The following is a 15,971-nucleotide window of genomic DNA, read 5'->3' as shown; positions in this document are numbered from 1 at the left end:
TCATCTGTTTTTCTACCTAACAACACATGGCAGCACTTTCTGCCCACATCTACCTCTCTCCAACCCAGGCTCTGCCTCTACACTCCTATTTGTGTCTACCAAGCCATGGGCTTCAAATTTACCTCCTCTAGAAAACTTTGCATCCCGCCAGACTTATATCCTAAGAATACAGGGAGTGCATACAGAGAGTACAGTTGCCTGAGAAGCCTCTTTATTGATAAGGTGACCAACCTGGTTTTCCTGGAAACATCTCTATTTTCACACTGAAATTCTTGCATCCTGAGAACCCACTTAATCCTGGATAAACACATGTTGCTCAACCTCATTGGACACGTGTATATTTAAGCCATGATGCTTGGTGCTGTGGGAGCATAATGGGGAAGAAAATGAGGCTTTTCCATACTGGGGGAATTTAAAGCCCAGTGAACTTCCTGGAAACACTGAGAGCCCAGAAAGGTTAGTGCCCAGTGTCTGTCCCTTTCAAGACCCTATTTACTAAGGGGAAGGCGGGGGAGAGATACTACATCAGCAGGCTAGCCATATATAAACATGAACTGGCAGATCCTCAGTCAGACAAGTGGCACAGTGAAAGGCATTCCTCTAGGCCTTCCATCCCCACTGTGATCTTTAATACCAGAACACCTGGACCCATGGGAAACATGCCAGACTCATCCAGTCCAGCTCTTCTTTCTCTCCCACAGGCACCAGCCTTGTACCTGGAGATGGCTGGAGGACGAGACAGGGTGTCTTACAGGGCCTTCTTACCTCCAGCTCTTCCATCTCTCCTTTCCCCAGCCAATCTCACAAGCCACCTGTCCTTCAGAAGCCACTGGGGAGCCGAGTTTGCTCTTCCCAATGGCGCCATCTAATGGCCAGAGACATAGTCTTGGAGTAGGGAGGAAAGCTTTATGTAAGTCCAAGTAAGTTATGGGGAGGGAGTAATATGCTTGATGGTCCATGACACAGACTTAGGAATCAGACTGCTAAATTCACATCTAGACTCCCTCACTCCATTTTTGCCTTGAGAGAAGTGCTCAGGGATGTTGAGAGCCCAGCACTGTACCAAGCACTGGAACACTGGAGAGAACAATGATGAGCTAAATACTCCAAGCCCCTGCTTGGGGGGGGGGGGAGAGAAGGGGGGAGCTCTGAGGGAATAGACACACAAAATAAACAAACAACTAAGCATATGCATAAATAAGGAAGTGAAAAAATAAGACAAGGTGGCCAGAGGTAGACTAGGGAATGAACTGAGTGAACATTTGATTGACAGGAAAGAATACAATGTGCCTCTCATACCCTAGGGAGTTCACCCTCACTTGAAAGTATGCAAACAGAGGCCCAGTGTCTAACTGAGAAGGTTTGAGGATGTGTAGGCTAGATTTCAATGTGAATTAAGTGCAGCACATGCTTCTTAAACCCGAGGAAGAACCTGACAATGGCATCAAGGACAAGTCCTTGCAGGTGCTCAATTTGCTCCACTAACTTATCCATGCCACAACTAGGAAAATGGAACCTCTTCCCCAACAGGGATTTGAGAAGAAGAAGAAAAGTTGTTCTAGTGACTAGAGGAAAGATCCTCCTCTTCTCAAGACTCAAGGTTTGGCTTCGTTGATATAGTTTTTATTGTCTTTAGTTGTCCAAAGGTGTTTCAATCCAACATGTCAGTTTCTAAATCCAAGGCATTTTGATCCAGTATTCCCACACACACATCTCTCCCAAGCCTACCCATCCCCTCAAGTTACCTGGTTACATTTCCGCATGCATTGACTATTGTAGTAAGTCTAGAGTCTTTATGTTTCACACCCTGGCAATAAAAAATATTTCAGTATGACCACTAAACATGGGGGGGAAGCTATTCAACTTCAGTGTTCATCACAAAAACACACAATAAAACCTCAGTGGTATACCATAACACACCGCTGGAATGGCAGAAATGAAGAGGCAGAATGTACAGCGCTGGTGAGCTTGTAGGAGTGCACATTGGTGTGACCCTTTTGGAAAACCTTTTGCCAGTAATAATCACCAAAGCCAAACATATGCATATATGCATACCCAGTGAGTGAGAAATCCCTCTTCTAAGCATACAAACTGGGTAGGATCCCCAAGAAACATTAATAGGATGTTCCTTCAAGTATTCGCCACAGCAACCAAAGATCAGAAACAAATGCCCATTGATGAATCCATAAAATGTGGTATATTTTACACAATGGGATTCCAGCAATTTTCTCAAGTACAAGGACTGCTTTCCATCTAGTCTATAGCACTGAGACACAGCATTTGCCATCGTCTCCACACTTTGTCAGATCCTAGAAGATGGTAATGAGTGGTGAATGAATAAAAAATGAGCTGAGGATCTGAAATGTTTAACATCTTGGCAGAGATTGTTTAGCTAGTAGGTACCACTGTCAGGACCTGAATGCAGCTCATCTGATTCCAAGCCCATATTCTTGATCTAAAAACATAAATGTTAGCCCGGGGTAAAGGATCCCTGACAATATACTCTCAGTCAGGTTTCATAGTCTATGTTTAAGGACTTAACACTGAACTCCAAACCTGAGTCTGCTGCTGGGGAATTCATTCAGATTTTGAGATGGGGAGTAATGGCCCCTCGGATCACCTGTCCAGAGGATGATGCACCTGAGGATCATTTCTTATGCTAAATGAATAAATCCTTGGGATCTGGTCCCAGTCAGGCAGAATATCCATCTGACAACTCACACTGTATATACCAGCATGGAGGGGAGCTTAGAGTTTAGCATTGATGTCAGGGGTAATGGTAGTGAGTGTGATCAGGGTAGGGGGACAGATACGATGGGTTTCATGATAGTCGTGATGTATGAATATCAGAGTTGAGAGGGAATTTTTTCTTGGATGTGAATTACTTAGCAAAAGCTTCACTAGGCAATTACCTTTGATTTCAGTATAGCATAAGGACCTAGCCCATATGTAGATCAGTACTGTGTTCTCCTGAAGTTATTCAGCGTTTTTTTTTTCCCCAACAAATCTTTACTGTTAAACCACTACAGTATGCCAGCCCTTCTTTAGGGTACTAGAGATGTAACAGTAAACAAACAAAAGCACCTGTACAATTGAGAATCAACGCTCATTTATTCATTTGCTAAGCTCTCACTGAGATCCTAGGTTATAACGCCTATGGCAAAACCAGACCCTGATGGCTCCCAGACCTCTAAGCTTATCTTTGGATGAGAAGACATAGTCAAAGTGAATATGGACCTGTGTATATAGGTATATTCATATGAATAAATATACATTTGCCTGACCTTGCATTCTAACAGATCTCAGCAACATGTATATATATTTAGGTATCTACAGATACTTGTAGGTATTTCGAAGGCCCTGAAGAGTTTTGTTTTGTTTCATTTTTGTAGTGCTAGTCCTGGGGCTTCAACACTGCCCCTTAACTTTCTCCATGCAAGGCAGGTGCTCTACCACTTGAGCCACTGTTGGGGTCAGCTGTGCCTTTAAGAGGCCACAGCTGACCTTGGCTTGTCCCTCCCCTTCCTGCCTTTAACAGGAAGAGAAGCCCTGCTCCTGGGGCAAGCACGTGTGTAATGGAGGGGTACCCCAGGGGCCCATCCTTGGGGGGCTGGGCCTCCACCCCCGAGGGAGGTCCCCTGACATCACTTGATGGGCACCCCTCAGAGCCAATCCTTTCTCCCCTTCCCTGTGCCCGCCTCTGGGGTATATCTTTGTGGTTTCTCATCTGAATAAAGTAGAACTGTCCCAGAGACATCTCCGAGACTTCATGCGCTCATGTCTTCCTTGGGCTGGCGAGTAGGGAGTCTCGCACCCACATGCATCCTGATGCTAATCCGGATCTCCACTCCTGCGTGGATACCCGGCCGGGGGCGGGCCTGAGAGAGTGAGTATGGATCCCCCGCAGAGAAGATAGATAAGCCCAGGACCCCTCCCCACGTGTCGGGGAGGGATAGAGCTAAGCCCAGCAATTTAAAAACCAACAAGCCACAGGTCCATTTGTGGCTTTTAAGTGGTTAATTGGAGATAATAGCCTCATGAACTTTCCTGCCAGGGCTGACTTCAAACCAAGATCCTCATCTCTCAGCCTCCCAAATAGCTAGGATTATAAGCATGAGCCACCAATGCCGAGCCCCTAAAGAGTTTTAAACTGAGAAAGGATATTTAGTTGATTCAAAGCTTCCAAAGATTAGACCATTCGCAAAGTGGGTAGAAGTAGGAAATCAAGCAAGGCAGGGGCAACTTTAGTTATAACTTAGCATGAGAAGCAGGGAGGAGTGATTTTAAGTATTTTGGAGGAAGGGACAGGACTAGCAAGGGAAGCCAGTGCATGAGATGCCGCATGGAAGTGAAGGAAGAAATACTCCCAAAGCTATTCTATGTAGATGACAGAAATAGATGATAGATAGAAGATAAATAGATGATAGACAGATATATGATAGAGAGAGAGATAGAAATTTGGATCTGTTGTCGCAAAAAAAAAGCTATTTAAAGACATGAGAATGGTTAAGATCACCCAAGGGGAAGTAAGTTAAGTCAAGGACACTGCAGAATCTTAGAGTTGAACAGCAGAGAAGGAGTCTGTATAGCCAACTAGCAAGGAGCATTCAATGAAAAAAGAAAATAAAAATATTCTGGAAAGATAGAAAAGAGGTGTCCTTAGGAGAGGAACAGAAAGGCACAATGCCTATGTGCATCTGATCATATAAAATATTTATCCAAAAGAACCCCAGGCAATGAAAACAAGAGGTGTTTTTTTTCTTCATTGCTGCTTTTTCTTTTCTTTTCACCTTGTTTTTTCATTTATTTGTCCCTGGGAAGGTGAGAAGGGGCACAGAAATGGAAGGACAAAGGGTGAACAAATGCAGCAGGGGTACTTACTCCCTGGAGACTATGTTGAAAATGAGCTATACAAATTTGGGGTGGGGGATGGATGGAGGAAACTGGAACAAAACAAAGAAAGGGTGACACTGTCTTAAAAGAAATGCACTCATGAGCGGCGAGTCCTTGCAGAACCGGGGTCGCCATGGTGGAGGTGCAGCAGCTCCAGATGCAGGAGGCAGTGGACTCCATGGTGAAGAGTGTGGTGAGAGAGAACATCCAGAAGACACAGGGCCTCATGTTCCAGTGCAGTGCCACCTGCTGTGAAGGTAGCCAGGCATCCATGCAACAGGTGCACCAGTGCATCGAACACTGCCATGCTCCTCTGGCTCAAGCACAGGCCTTGGTGACCAGTGAACTGGAAAAGTTCCAGGACTGCCTAGCCCGATGCATCATGCATTGTAATGACAAAGCCAAAGATTCAATAGATGCAGGGAATAGGAGCGTCAAGTGAAACGGCAGCTGGACAGTTGTGTGACCAAGTGTGTGGATGACCACATGCACCTCATCCCAACTATGACCAAGAAGATGAAGGAGTCTCTCTCATCCATTGGAAAATAAAAGTCTTTGCTAGTGACCATGGGACTCGGGGCAGGAATCTATTTAATAAGAAATGGGAATTTTAGTCTCTTAAGAAAAGTTTATAAGTGAAGAAACTAAGGATGGCAACAAGTTTAAGGCATATTTCATTTGCCTCTGGACATGATTCTTTTACGTTTTAATTATAGAAAATGAAATGGAAAACACTGGTGCTAAATTTGGGTCACAATAGCACGAGAGAGTGTTCTAGAGCCTAAATTTCATATGGCAAGGGCTTTTCTTAGCAGTAGAGATCTCCCATGTACCAAGCCAGAGATCCTACAACTAATGTATTCTTCTTACTACACAGGTTGCAACAGGTTGGCATGTTCCTGTAACCCGCTTCTAATCTGGTGACGTTGAGGAGAGGTGTGTCTATTGCCAATTCCTGTTTACTATAAGTGTCATGACACAAATTTCCAGGAGTTATAAAGCAAATTCCAGTATATCACTAATTTAGAAGGGGAAGAAAATGTCTCTAGATCTTTAGTTTTGCTTGGTTTTGCATGAGTTAGACTTAGGATATGGACTTGGAAGAAACAGTGGTTTGGATGGGAACTTGAGTGGTGCCTTTTGCCATCAAGATGTAAATTTGAATTTCTGACATTGCATTTTTCAGCCTGGAGATTATTGCAGAATCACAAAGGACGGTGTCACACTTGTGGTTGGAAAGCAAAGAGCTTCCTCCACTAGCTAATAAGCCTTGAGGCTTTTTGTAGCAGAATGATAGGATGGTCTTGGCAGTGATACTTCCCATTGTGGGGAAAAGGGATACATAAATACGGTATTCAGTAATAAACACTAACATAGGAACCATTGTCTAGTTAAGAGAATTGTAAAACACTGGAATCCAAAATCCTTGGATTTTGTAGAACAGAATGGAATAAAAGCCTAAACCCAGCATTATTTACCTAGCCCCTGAATTCATAGAACCTAATTGAGATCATCCCCTGGGCACAGTAAGGTCAAAAATTAAGCAACTCCAACTGAGAAAAGCTGTAACTCCCTTAGAGCAAAGAACATAGACACAAACTCATTACCAAATACCAGTGTGCCAGGAGTCTTTACTACATGTGGTATTGCCCTAATATAGCATGGCACCTTATCTTTTGTGTAGGGACCATGTCTTTTTTTTTAACCAACTTACTACTTGAAATTATTGCCTGTTTGCTGTGTCAAGGCTGTGATATATATTTTCCTAGTGGTATGATTTTTAAACAACTTTATATTGTTTTCCCACTATCAGGATGATGAATATTTAACTTTCTCAATATGCTTATTGTTATATGTGAAATAAATTTCTTATGATATCTAAAGGAATGGAAAAAAAAAGAAATGCACTCGTTGCATGACTTATGTAACTGTAACCCCTTTGTGTATCACCTTTATAGTAACAATTTTTTAAGTTTTAAGGAATACATTTTATAAAGAATGAAAAAATAAGAGGTGTCCAAGAAAGAAAAGGGGGGGCTGGGGATATGGCCTAGTGGCAAGAGTGCTTGCCTCGTATACATGAGGCCCTAGGTTCGATTCCCCAGCACCATATATACAGAAAATGGCCAGAAGTGGCTCTGTGGCTCAAGTGGCAGAGTGCTAGCCTTGAGCAAGAAGAAGCCAGGGACAGTGCTCAGGCCCTGAGTCCAAGCCCCAGGACTGGCCAAAAAAAAAAAGAAAAAGAAAAAGAAAGAAAAGGGAACTGATGTAATAGAACAATATGAATAGGTCCAGAATGAGAGTGGTCTACAACCTTCTACAGAGCAGTCTGAGTGATGTCTCAGAAGCCAGATTAGAAGGAGTGAACTGAGGCGGCAAAGGAGAGACACCAGTGGGACATTTGAGTTTTTGTTAGATTGCTTTACTCTTCAAAGAACATCCCACACCAGACCTACCCTAGGATATAAGAATCCTTAATTTAAAAAAAAATGTCAGGGGGAGGGGGGCCAGTGGATGGTCAGGCTAATGGGGGGAAAAAGCATGGCTGAGCAGGTGCTTCCCCAAACCATGAGAGATGCCAACACTGAAGGCCAGCCTTCCATTTATAGGGCTTCTCAGGGTGGACCTGGCCTACTCCCATAAATGTCATGCCCCAGTTACAAAGGTAGCCACACCTGAGTCCTTAGCACCACAGAGGCTGAATCAGGTGCAGATGGCTGAATCCGGTCCAAGTGGTGAATGTGCCTCAGCTTCCATGTGGAGCAGTACCATAGAGTTCACTCGATCCAAACCTGCCTCTCTGCCTCCATAATGCCCTGCTGAGAGAGGGAGCAATTCCTCTACATGATCTTCTAGAGCCTTGTGCACATGAAGTGTGAACAGGGCATCTTCTCACAAACATATGCTACAGGCAAGTCCATGTGCACAGAGAGCCAATGCAACGACCCTGGGGACTGAGCCCACGCCACACTGCACCAACTGCCTGGCAGAACACAGAGGCAGGGGAGACGTGGCAGTTCCCCCTGTGGTATCACACCTTCACCATGCGGAAGGCCTCTGTCTGAGGTGTGAATCTCCATAGAGCTCATCTGGTGTTGGAGGAATCCCATTATCTGATGATTCAACCCTTGTCATGATGCACCCCCAAACCTGAATGTGGGATACAGCAAACTCAGGGAGACCCCAGGATGAAAAAGAAGAAGGTATCCTTATCTTCTGCAGGAGTGAAGAGACACACTCCTGGCCCCAAGATCATCTCCCATTTGAGGGGTAAGGAGAAGCACTGGTCACAGAAGGCCCACATATACAAGTGTACTCATCTGTGGATCTTCAAGTCCCACAAAGTTTGAGAACATCCATCCTCTACATCTCCAATCTTACCTTTCCCAGGCTTGGATTTCAAATGATAAAACGTTAGATTAAAAAAAGAAAAGAGGGGCTGGGAATATGGCCTAGTGGCAAGAGTGCTTGCCTCGTGTACATAAAGCCCTGGGTTCGATTCCCCAGTACCACATATATAGAAAATGGCCAGAAGTGGTGCTGTGGCTCAAGTGGCAGAGTTCTAGCTTCGAGCAAAAAGAAGCCAGGGACAGTGCTCAGGCCCTGAGTCCAAGCCCCAGGACAAGAAAGAGAGAAAGAGAGAAAGAGAGAAAGAAAGAGAGAAAGATAAAGAGAGAGAGAGAGGAAGGAAAGAAGGAAGGAAGGAAGGAAGGAAGGAAGGAAGGAAGGAAGGAAGGAAGGAAGGAAGGAAGGAAGGAAGGAAGGAAGGAAGGAAGGAAGGAAGGGAGGAAGGGAGGGAGGAAGAGAAAGAAAGAACGAAAGAGAAAGAAAACAAACTTACCTACTTTTAAAGAGCTCTTCCCAAAATATGTCAAGTGTATTCTTCTAGTTGTCAGTTGAATACTCAACTGAGATTTAACACAGGCTAAAACTAGGCTTTAAACACTGATTCTGGCTCTCCTGTCTTTCCCTCATTGGAACTTAATAAGTCTACCACCAAAACCATCATTCACAATTATCCTTACCCAGTTTCAAACACTGGGTTCAGAAGTGGTGCAGAGGTGAACAACTGGGTATTTGCCAAGGCCCTGGAATGTGGGTCTGCCCAGTGTTCAACAGCCCTCACCCTGCCACCATCCTGCCCCTCCTCACGCCACACCCACCTGAAAGACGGCTGGGCTCAGTGAAGCTGACTCATGAGTGCTCTGAGAGAAGAGGACAGTTTCACAAAGTGTTTTGGACAGGTTGTTAAAAAAAAGGGGGGTCGGATATGAAGCAGCTAGGTGGATCCATTGATAATTGTCAGTCCTTCTAATAGAATCTCCAGGTGACAAATCCCCCTGGGTGTTCACAGCCCCAGAGGTTGTGAAATATAGATATGGGTGGGGCATATTAACTATTCCACCCATGGCCTCTACTCGTATAAAAGGACACTCTTCTTCAGCTTCCTATGAAGTCAAATCATCAGTCCCATTTGACTGACCTATGGGCACTAGCTCTGAGGTAGAGACAAAAGGCCCATTCCTCCCCATCTTGAAAGGATGGAATTGTCCCAGGAGGCAGACTACAGGGTGGTGGTCCAAGGTTGGTCCAGGCTAAAGCACAAGGCTAACTAAAAGCAAAAGGACTGGAGGGTATGGCTCTAATGGTAAAGTTCTTGCCTAACAAGCTCAATGCTCCGAGTTCAATGGAAGGAAGGAAGGAAAATAAAGGAAAGGAAAGAGGAAGGAAGGAAAAGAAAGAAAGAGAGGGAGAGAGGGAAGAAGAAGGAAGGAAAGGAGTGTACCAGAGGCTCTTTAAGTTCACTTCTATCTCTGATATCCAGTAGCCCTAAGGAGGAGTGACAGACATCCTGGGTTTAGAAATTGTCTATACATAAATGACACAGCAGAGGAAACACACACACACAAACACACACACACACACACACACACACACACACACACACACACACACGGGAGTGCACGCACCAATCATCTAAGAAGAAAGGCCTCCTCTCCAACCCCATACCACACTCTAGTGGTGAATCCTTGATATAAAGAATGCTTGGCAGCTCCACACACATACAAGATGATTTATCAAACTGGCACGTTACGCCCAGTCATCTGTTCACTGATTCAGTAAGCCTGCAATGAGTCCTTTTTTGCCTGCTCTTGGGCCAGGTCCTAGAAATTCAGAAAATAATAAGACAAGGTTGCTGTCCACAAGGCTTCAAAGCCTAGGAGGAAAGGCAAGTGCGGAAACAATGGAAGAAAGAAATGGTCACATGCTGAAAGAAATATGATGTTGGGAAAAAAATGTGTATAGCTTACAAGGTGGCCAGGAGAGGGAGTGAGCCACTCTCCCCAGCTGAGTGATGAAATGAATTCCCTAAGATACAGCTGAGCTGTGACTTCAGAAAAACTGTACTTATGACCCTTGCTCTAACTTTGCCTCTATTTCATGGTACAGCAGATCTTTGTACTCAGTTTCCTGATTTATAAATGTTAAATGTGGAAATATTTTTATTTCGTAAAAAATATAAGTGCTCAAGTATATACTCACAAATTTCTATCCAACTCATAAAGCTCCAGGCAACAACAACAAAAACTGATGCAATGACTTCAAGCCTAGGCATTAACCCAGAGATATAAATATACTTATCTCCACTGGTCAAAATCAGCAGAGCCAGGTGCCAGTGGCTCACACCTATAATCCTAGCTACTCAGAAGCCTGAGATCTGAGGATCACAGTTTGCAGCCAGCCCCATGAGACTCTTATCTCCAATTAATTCCTCAAAAGCCAGAAGTTGAGCTGTGGCTTAAGTGGTAGGGTGCTAGCCTTGAGCACAAAGAGGCTCAGGGACAGTGCCCATGCCCTGAGTTCAATTGAACCCCACAACCAACAGACAAATAAATAAATAAATGGATGGATGGATGAATGAAATCAGCATTAACTCAAGCACTAGGCAAGTTAAATCCTTAAGGTTTGGCAAGGATGAAATCTCAAACAACTGCAATTTTTAGGTAGAGGGATATTTCTAAGCAGTAGAAAATATGGCAATGTGTTAGCATGAAATGAATTTGTGTCTTCCTGACATAATTAAGAGATGTAGTTCTATATCAGGATTCAGATAAGGCCCCAAGAGAACAGCTCCTAGAATCTCATTTCTGCCCCCAAATTATAGACCAATATCAACTAATCATTCATGAAAATGGTTATGTTTGGAAATTTTCCTTCAAGTATCAGTTGATTCAATAATTTCATGATGCAAACCTGTGGATTGTCCTAGAAGAAATTCTCAATGGAAATGATAATAGATCATTATACTGCTAATTCAAACAAAAGGAGGTGGGGAGGTAGGGATTGGAGATCTTGAGACAAGCTAGTCAGCTATGACAGGAGCTTTGCAGAAGATTTTCCAGTAATCAAACAACATTTTTTTTTAAATCAGGACATGAAATTCTACTTGCTGTAGGGTAGATGCCGGGAGCCTCCGCCAAAGACCTCTGTGTGGTTTATAGCTGGTCCTGGGGTATTGCTTAAAGGAAACTCAACCTTACCAGTGGGTGGCCCAAAGGCCTGGCTCCATTGAGACACACTTAGCCTTCCATCTAGATTAGAGCACCAGTTTGATGGCTCAACTTTCATACTAGATTATCAACCCTACTATCTATTAATTTGGATTCCAAATCATGTGCAAATACAGTCAGCAGTGCTTCAAGCCGGCACCTAAGAGTGTAACTTCCAGCCCTCAGGAGTCCAGAGTCCATGAGAAAATTCAGCTGAAATAATAATGACTACCATAACTAACACAGTGGTTCATTTATGGGGTGCTGGCTCATCCAATTTGCATAACAGCTCTCTGGAGTAACTGCTTTCTCTTCTTCCATCTTGAGATTAGGTCTCCACAGTATAGAGATACCAAAGTCAGAAAACTAATTAAGGGGTGGATCCAGGCAATTGGACTCTAAATTTTTCATCCTAAACATTGGAAAAGGTACACTGAAGGAGTCACTGTAGATTCCTCTTCTCTATTTGCGGACAAATTGAATACTATATAAGCAAATGTATTCATCTAGCAGCTCAAAACATGGCCTTCCTTGAAGTGAACATCGTGTGTGTTGACCTGGGATTTTTGTGATGGTCAAAATAAAAGTGGTCATGAAAAGCAATTTTTCTATGTATCACCATGCTCTGGAGGGGAACTCAATGCCTTTCTTTGTAAGGTCATACTGATAGATGTTGAGGGAGAACTCTCTCAAAAACTAAGGTCTTTCTAACTCTGATTTTTCTTTTTTCTTTTTTCTTTTTGCCAGTCCTGGTGCTTGAACTCAGGGCCTGAGCACTGTCCCTGGCTTCTTTTTGCTCAAGACTGCCACTTGAGACACAGCGCCTCTTCTGGCCTTTTCTATATATGTGGTGCTGAGGAATCAAACCCAGGGCTTCATGTATATGAGGCAAGCACTCTTGCCACTAGTCCATATTCCCAGCCCTCTGATTTTTCTTTTGCTCCATCTGCATGAAAATGCCTGATCTAATCAGAGACAAGCATGAGACCAAGCTGAACTAAGGAACAGGTTAAGATATCTGAAATTACAAATAAGGACACTCTGAGAAACAGCCACAGCCCAGAGCAGCCTAAGAGACAAGATGAATAATGTGCTATCCCAGCTGGTATGCTAGGCCCATAAAAGGACGTAGCTAATATGGTATATAATTACAGTGATTCAGTGTTTGTAGCAATAGTGCAAAATGTTAGCAGAAAGGGAAAACAGGATTTGAGGTACACAGGGACATTACCTTTGCAACTTTCCTGTAATTCTCAAACTACTATAAAATTAAAACTTATTCTTAAATGTCTCAACAATTAATGGAAAAGAACTACTATGTCTCTAGATGAGAAAGTACAAAAGTGTTAAAATATTAATTTCTCCTGAATTAATTTATCAAATGAATACAAGTCCAATCAAATGACAAGGAGCTTATTTACAGAAATAATCATGACAGCAGCAAGAAAGCATTTCTTAAAGTGTGCTTGTATCCACAAATGTTAAAGTATTTCATAAAGCTATAAAAGTTAAATATAGGGGCTGGGGATATGGCCTAGTGGCAAGAGTGCTTGCCTTGTGTACATGAAGCCCTGGGTTCGATTCCCCAGTACCACATATATAGAAAATGGCCAGAAGTGGTACTGTGGCTCAAGTGGCAGAGGTCTAGCATTGAGCAAAAAGAAGCCAGGGACAGTGCTCAGGCCCGGAGTCCAAGGCCCAGGACTGGCAAAAAAAAAAAGTCAAAAGTACAAGCAGATGAGCAGAGATTATGGAATAGGAGAGACAAGCAAGAAATAAGCCAAGAAAAATCTCATTTTGTTTATAACTAATTAATAAATGATTGAACCGAAAGGTGGAGAAATTCATTACTAAAATGCCCAAATAATTTTCTTTGAATTCAATATGTAAAAACTAAAACAAATAGAATTAAAGATTAGGAAATTGTGGATATTCATAAAATAAATTTATTATAATGCAAAAAAATTAGGAAGGGTAAGCAATTTGATCTCAAGGTGGGTACATAAGTGTACAAGCATAGGTAAAACAAAGAAAATTACAATTTCTGTATTTACCAATATCCCAGTAAACAGCAGAAGAAAAAGTGGAGAGAAAAAAAAAACCACAATAATGACACACATAGCCAACCAGAGAGTAATGTTCTACCCTACAAATTAAAAGAAGAACTTAATAAGAAAGCTGAACCATCCACCAGAAACATGAATGGAAATCCACTAGTCAATAAAGAACTACCAATAAAGATGCAAACTATCCATCACCAGTGGTCAATGAAATGAAATTAAAGCAATGATTTGGCACATCAAGTTGGCAAACAGTGAAATAATAAAGGAATGATAATACCCAGTATTGGCAAAGGTATGCAGAAAGAACACTCACACAATGCTTGTGGGAGTCTAAAGTAGGGCAGTGTTTCAGGACTAGTTGGCAAGGATCACAACAATAACGATAATGATAGCCAGGAGTTGGTCGTTCACTGTGGGTCAGGCCGTGACCTAAGTGTTCACCATGTGTTAACCACATACGTTTCATAGCAACTCAATAAAGGAGGAGCTGTTATCCCCATAACACCAGGCAGGAAACTACCGTGCTAGGTAATCCTCCAAAGCCAGTCAGGCTGGGCTGGAATCCAGCCCAAAGTGGCTGGACTCCATACTCTGTGTTCTTACACGTACATTAAACAAGACAGGTGTGCCACAAGCCCACGATCCTTCTTCTAGGAATTTACCATAAGAAAGCAATTGATGTGTTTACAGAGACACTACAATGATTTTAACTACAAGAGCTTACTAAAGAATTTTTTTTTTTTTTTTTTTTTTTTTTTGGCCAGTCCTGGGCCTTGGACTCAGGGCCTGAGCACTGTTCCTGGCTTCTTCCCGCTCAAGGCTAGCACTCTGCCACCTGAGCCACAGTGCCCCTTCTGGCCGTTTTCCATATATGTGGCGCTGGGGAATCGAACCGAGAGCTTCATGTGTAGGAGGCAAGCACTCTTGCCACTAGGCCATATTCTCAGCCCACTAAAGAATTTTTAAAGACAATAATATATCATTAGTAGAGAAATGATTAAACAAGTGATATAGCCATACAATGGAATATAATTTGGTCATTAAAACAAAGTATAAGAGAACAATTACACAGTCTCCTTAAGTGAAAACAGTTCTAAAATAATAAATGCATAAGTATATGTTTTAAAAGAGTACTAATGAGGGACAAGGTAACAAACAGTACAAGAAATGTATCCAATGCCTAATGTATGAAACTGTAACCTCTCTGTACATCAGTTTGATAATAAAAATTTGAAAAAAAATAAAATAAATAAAAGAGTACTAATGTAATCTAAGCTTTTAGGTAATTTTTCTTTAGTGATACTGTTTCTATGTCATAAATGTTCTAAGTAAGCATGCTCTTTTTTTTGCCAGTCCTGGGGCTTGAACTCAGGGCCTGAGCACTGTCCCTAGCTTCTTTTTTGCTCAAGGCTAGCACTCTACCACGTGAGCCATAGCACCACTTCCGGCTTTTTCTGTTTATGTGATGCTGAGGAATCGAACCCAGGGCTCCATGCATGTAAGGCAAGCACTCTACCGTTAAGCCATATTCCCAGCCCCATACCATGTTCTACTTTTATAATCAGAAGTTATATATTTTGTGTATCATTGGAAAAAAGAAAAACGCTTTTTTAAAAACTTACCTTTTGATATTTGGGGGAGAGCTCTACATTATTTTATCTTACTTTTAATTGACAAACAAAAACCATACATGCATATGTGTATACATCATGGAATGGCTACATCAAGATAAATGGACAAGCTGAGAACTGCTGTCTCATGCCTGTAATCCCATCTACTAAGAAAACTGAGATCTGACGATCAAGGTTCAAAGCCAGCTTGGGAAGAAAAGTTCTTGAGATTTTTATCTCCAATTTTTTAACCAGCAAAAATCCAGAAGTGAAAGTGTGGCTCAAATAGTAGAGTGCCAGCCTTGAGTGAAAAAGCCAAGAAAGACCTCAGGGCCCTGAGTTCAAGCTCCAGTACTGGCACACACATACAACACACACAAAATACACATGCACACACAAGAGATTTTGACCCCTTGATTCCCATATCTAATCTGTCTCCTTTTCTTGGTTCTGTTGTCTGTTTTTATTCAATAGACTTTGTAACAGATACACTCATTTCTATGGGCTTAAGAACAGCACATTAATAAATAAAACACAAAACAATATAAGATTCTTGACTTGGAAATTTGAGGGAACAGAAGATGATGACAGTCATCACAAATACAATTATTAGCCAAGAGTTAACTCATAAAGTTCCTCCACCTTTCTCTTCACACACTCAAGTTTCTCAGACTTCAGAGCACAAATCCATGCCAATGGGGACTCAGGACTGAGAATGAGCGCACTCTCCTGCTCCACCCTAGAACCTTGTTCTACAGGGCCTCCTCAGCCCCAGGTCAGGCACTGTAGAAGGAACTAGAATATTTCAGTGATAAGGGTAGAAAGAGGAGGGAATCTCCTCACAGCATGTGATA

General features: G+C 42.5%; 1 pseudogene; it reads left to right on the top strand.

Moving 5' to 3' along the window:
• Positions 1 to 5,026: 5,026 nt before the first annotated feature.
• On the top strand, positions 5,027 to 5,738 carry LOC125360032 (annotated as a pseudogene).
• The last annotated feature ends 10,233 nt before the right edge of the window (positions 5,739 to 15,971 follow it).

This window comes from Perognathus longimembris, chromosome 11, assembly GCF_023159225.1.
Source record: "Perognathus longimembris pacificus isolate PPM17 chromosome 11, ASM2315922v1, whole genome shotgun sequence".
Classification (NCBI taxonomy): Eukaryota; Metazoa; Chordata; class Mammalia; order Rodentia; family Heteromyidae; genus Perognathus; species Perognathus longimembris.
This window is presented reverse-complemented; position numbering and strand designations above follow the sequence as displayed.